This window comes from Manis pentadactyla, chromosome 6 (assembly GCF_030020395.1).
Source record: "Manis pentadactyla isolate mManPen7 chromosome 6, mManPen7.hap1, whole genome shotgun sequence".
NCBI classification, from domain to species: Eukaryota; Metazoa; Chordata; class Mammalia; order Pholidota; family Manidae; genus Manis; species Manis pentadactyla.
This window is the reverse complement of record NC_080024.1, coordinates 3,750,944-3,756,221: the sequence shown is the minus strand read 5'-3', so window position 1 is coordinate 3,756,221 and position 5,278 is coordinate 3,750,944.

The window sequence follows — 5,278 nt, the reverse complement described above, 5'->3', positions numbered from 1 at the left end:
AAGGCCTGCTCACGTTTATTGTCCCATGCAAGGGACTCAGGGACTGGCATTTTTTTTAAGTGCCTGGAGTGAGGAAGTCAATAGGGAAAAATTAGGAGCCCGTAGTGTGCGAAGCCAGCTAGACCCTGAAATCCACAAAGCTGTTGCGGGCCTACGAAATTCTTGGATCAGCTTAATACTTTCTGGAGACAGTTGGATTCCCTCAACACTTAGATTATAACTTAGGTAATGAACAGTGTCTAGAGATAATTGTAATTTTTCCTTAGGGACTTTATATCCCCTTTTAGCCAGCTGTTGTAGCAAATAAATGGCACCTTTCATGAATGTCTCTTTAGTAACTGAGCGTTTGTCTACATATTGTCTACGTATTGTAAAAGTGTCTGTTTCTGGGGAATTGGAGGGTACTTAAATCTTGGTGAAGCACTTGGGAGAAATAAGAAGGGGCCCTTGAGGCACGGCTGTCCAGGTATATTGCTGATTGCTCCAAGCAAAGGCAGATAGTGGCTGCTGGGTCTGCGGGGACGCTGAGGACGGCTAAGCATAGTCCACAGCAGCGAACCACTTTGAATCAGGGGGGACTTGTGCCAGAAGGGGTTTGGGTTTGGAACACCTCGGAAGTGGAAAATAACTGTCTTGTTGACAGCTTTCAAGTCCTGGACAAAACAACTGCCCTATCATCAGTCTTCCAGACCAACAAGATCGGTGGGTGACGGGGCTGGTACAGAGAATAATTAGTCCCTGGGTGACCAGGTTTTTGTTATTGGTGTGAGGTCTTGTGTGGCTTCAAACTTTAATGGATATTGAGGTGATTTAGGAAGAAGTTTAGTCATAACTATCTGAATTTTTATGGGCTTTGTACTTTTTATTCTCCCAATGTCAGTATAGGAGTAGCCCACAGATTTTTGGGTGCCTCAATTAAATTAGGGGATTTTTGTTAGAATTCTTCCTCTTCGCTATCAAGGACAGATTGTAAAGAACATAAAGATGAGGTTCAGGTTGGTCCAGAAACTCTAAGGTGATGTCTCCTTTGGAGGCAAAATTTACTACGCCTTTTAATTTAGAAAGAAGGTCTCTAATAGATTTACTGCCAGTAGCTATGTCACCTTGCAAAAAGGAATGTTTTTTGGTGAAAGGTCTCAGAGTCACTGGTACTGGTTGAGATAGAAATTTTCTCTGAACTTCATTACATATCAGCATTATGGAAACTTGGGAACATTGAGGAATTGCATAGGACCTTTGAGGACAATTTTTCTCCAATGCCCCAATTTACAAATGAGATATCAGCTCCCGAACTAGACTTTTTATGATGGGCCCCTAGGAAGGTGTGATCCAGGATGTCGAGGTGTTGTTTTAGGTCTCTGGCCTTGGGGCTGTTGTGGCTGTATGGCTATTAGTTTAACGACCTTCGTTGATGATCCTGGTCCAAAGTCTTTTCAATGTGTCTGGCTGTGGTTGGTTATGGGTTCAGTCAGGCTGGTGGCCCCCCAACCTCTTTTCTGCCATTTTATTAATGCACTAATCTCAGGAGATTATCTATTTACAAATAGGGAAGCTGCAGAAGGTTGGGTGACCTCATCTGTTATATGGAATCCGAACGCCTTGGGAAAAGCCTTTCCAAATGGGCCTTAAAGTCTGTCACAGATTCATCTTTCTTTTGTTTGCATGTTTGATTAATAGACCAATCAGTGTGGACAGGGAAAACTCAGAATGGCTTTTAGAAGATCAGGTGCTGTATTGTGACCTTTTCCTGGTCCGCTAGAGGACCATGTTGGAGACTGAAGAGCTTGAGTATCATCCTTGGAGGGCATTCTGCTTCTTGCATCATCATGGGGCTCCCCCAGGTCCTACCAACGTGTGTACAAGCTGCTGATGGTCGGGCAGCCTTGGGGCATAGGCCCTGATAAGGGTTCTAAACTCCTGAAAAAGCTTCCGGGGCTCTTCCCTGGGTTTAGGAAATTCCTTAACTACAGTCCTTGGTCTGGTCTTTCACAAAGGAGTGAAAGATACCTGAGAAGGATTGCCAGACATCTCAGGCAGTTTTATTATAAAAGGTAACTGTTTAATAGTCTTTTCAGAGTGGAAAAGCACTTCAGACAGAGAATCGGTAAAATATGAGCGCTCAGGGGCAGGACAGAGGGAAGCAGGGGGAGTATTGGTGGTCTTACATCTTGTTTTGGTACCTCCTTAATTTTTCAGGGGCCATTTATAGTGAATCTTTCAATGAGGCTGCTTTGGAATCTTGAAGCCTTTTGGAACCTTCTGCACAGCAATTAAAATCTGTATCCCATTCTGCTTGTTTAATTCAAGAGCTCTCACTTTCAAGTGCATTTCTTGAATGAATGATCTCGTCTAATGGGAACGATACCCATACTTGTATTTTTAGGTCGCTTGTAGTAAGATTTTGCCATTTTTGTGCATATTTATAGCGTTTGGACCATAGTTTTTACATATAAAATAAGCAGGTGTGTAGGGAGGTGGTGAGGTGGTGCAGTTCACTTTAGGGTTTAGAGAATCCATTAGCTGAGACTTTGGGTTTCAGGGAGCTAATCTAATATCCAAAATAGATGTGTCTCAGGGCTGGGAATTATGCAGTGTTTTATAGTTACCTTGCTGCATGGAAATTTTCCTGAGGTTCTTGGGTGACTTAGTGTCAATCCAACCAGTTCAGTGACAATTCAGCCTATCACAGGCGTCTTCTTGGGGTGGCAAGTGTCCTCACAACCTTCAAATGCTCGACATGTGCCCACCAATTTCTGTGGCTTTTTGGCTTCTGAGATCCCTGTTAGTGATAGCCTTTATCTCCACAAAACAAGGTAAATGAACATGTACACCTAATATAAAGAGGTAAGCAAGAGATGTTATTGAGGACTGGCCAGGAGAAGGTTGTGCACACCACCAGCAGTTCCCAGCAAGGACTGAACCAGCAGCTTCCAGTACCTGGGGACTGGGGACTGCAACTGGGGGAAGGACTAAATCTGCTCACCCCAGGAAAAGAGGGCTGCAGACTGGAACTAGGGAGAGGGGTTCCAAACAACTGTGGAATTTTGGACTGAACCACGGACTAAGGATGTGGGTTCCTGCCCCTCGAGCTGACCCACTAAGCCCTGGACTGGAAATCCAATTAGATCAGTTGCTCGACACACAGAGAGCAGAGCTCAGAATGGGGAGAAACTTACTCACAGTCTTTGAAAACAGCAAGAAAGACAGTTAACTCAAAAAGGGGTTTGCAGGAGCCATGTCTGTGTTTCTTGTCCCCAGAACGCCTTCAGAAATGTCCTTGGGTTCTTGCTATTGCCAGCAGAACAAATATTCAACCGAGTAATTTTAAGAGCAAATCTTAAAATCTCTTCAGCAATTCAGGAATCAGGCAACATCCCATCTAGCAATAGAAAGGAGCTCCACTGAGCTGAGGAAAAAGAAAAGGTTTTAAAGGGAGAAAGGGGATGAATAAACAAAATTACTAGCGAAGAGTGCATTGTTTCAGCCAAGGTGGCCCTCCTCCTATGGAAGCAGAGGGCCTGTGGGGCAGTTACCTCCCTAGTGCTGACCAGGCAACTCCAGGTTGGTAGGTGAAAGGTCACATTCTGGGGAGAGACTGAAACCGCAGTTAGGTTAGATACTAAGTCTCGGTTTGCCGATGTGGGACTTGGCACCAGCGACTCCATTTGGGGCCTGCTGTCTCCTTTTCAACGTGCTCTACAACTCTGGTTTTTAATTTTCTTCCGATTTCTAAATTACAACAAATTGACTTCCTCAGGTACGTGAAAGAATATCATGCTACCAAATTCACTCCCAAGGTTGTCCTGAAGAACATCTAAGGAAAGTAACTGGAATGCATTTTACAGATGGAAAAATCAGAAAAATCACCAATATATCCCATTCACAAATGTTTCTGTGTGTTAGCTGCACTTCATTAGTTACAGACCGTTCTTAAGTGCTTCGTTTTGACCACAAATATGGAGTTGCTGACCAGGGAGTTCTCCCCGAGAGAATCACCCTGCCCAGATGCTCCAGCCGGCACACAGGCCCTCAGAACAGACTCCTTGGCCAGGAGACAAAAGACAGGGGCTGCATGCTTTCATCAGTGTTTTAATGAGGCCCACAGATTTCTTATTTCTGTGCCAAAAATAGTAGAACAAAACATGACATGGTCAAGGATGCAAAACTGGGAAACCCTTTCATTTAGAAAGAAATAGAAAGAGGTACAGAAAGACGCAGCTTGCTGAGTTTATCCGAGGCTTTGCTTTAAACATATTCCTTCGGTGTTTGCCCCAGATTCCCACTTGTCACTGAACTTTGGCTAATGGCCTTGAAGAATAAGAATGAATGGGGCATTCACACAAACGGGGGGCTGGGGCAGCTACTGGGTGTCACTGCCAAGGGTTCCTGCATGCACCAGGCCTTCTGCAGTCCAAGAGCTCGCCCTCCCCCACCCTCAGGTGCCCCCACTTCTCACCAGGATGTTCCTTAGTGCTGAGCTTCTGGAATGGAATTTAGCCTCCAACCACAGTTGTTATTTTTCCTCCAGCTAAAACCTTGTATTCTTCAAGCTGGGTGGTCTATTAAGCACGATAGCTATAAGAATGAAAGTGATTTGTGGAATTTATAGATATTATCACCAAAGGGCTAAACCAACATATGCTTCAATTCAGGACATAGATGTTTCGTTCTTAGGTCACTGGATAACATCTTCAAAGGTCCTGGGTAATTTAGGGAAACACAGCAATGCGAATCTCTGTTTCCATCAGCAATTCATGGCTCTCCCTCTTCCTGCCTCAAGGGCAGCTTTATAAAGCTGTGGACAATCCCCCTGAGAAGCGGCTCTGGAGACCAGGCCTGCATGCCTACGTGGATGTGCAATTTCATAGCCACTGACTCGAGAGGCTAACACTGTCCTTCCTGGCCATACTAATTTAAGGGCTGTTCAGATTTGTGCTGTTAGATTTTGGAGAGCCACCTCTTTCCCTCTAGAATAGCAATATGACTTAAACAAAACCAAACAAAAAAGCACTGGCTTATAATTTCTTGACATTTGATGAACATCCAACATGCCCTCGTGGAGCGAACTGATGAGAAACTGACAAGTGACAACTAACAAGGGTGGCTGTCTGCAGAGTCAGTGACGTCAGGAGAGCAGGAAGGGCGAGTGAGGCTCATGAGCCGTTGGGATGGCGCTGCTGCTCAGGGTAAGATGTTATGGGGATGCAGAACCATTGGAAGGCTAGAACCCAAGATTACTTTATTTGGGGTCTAAAAATAAATTGCAAAATTCACAGAA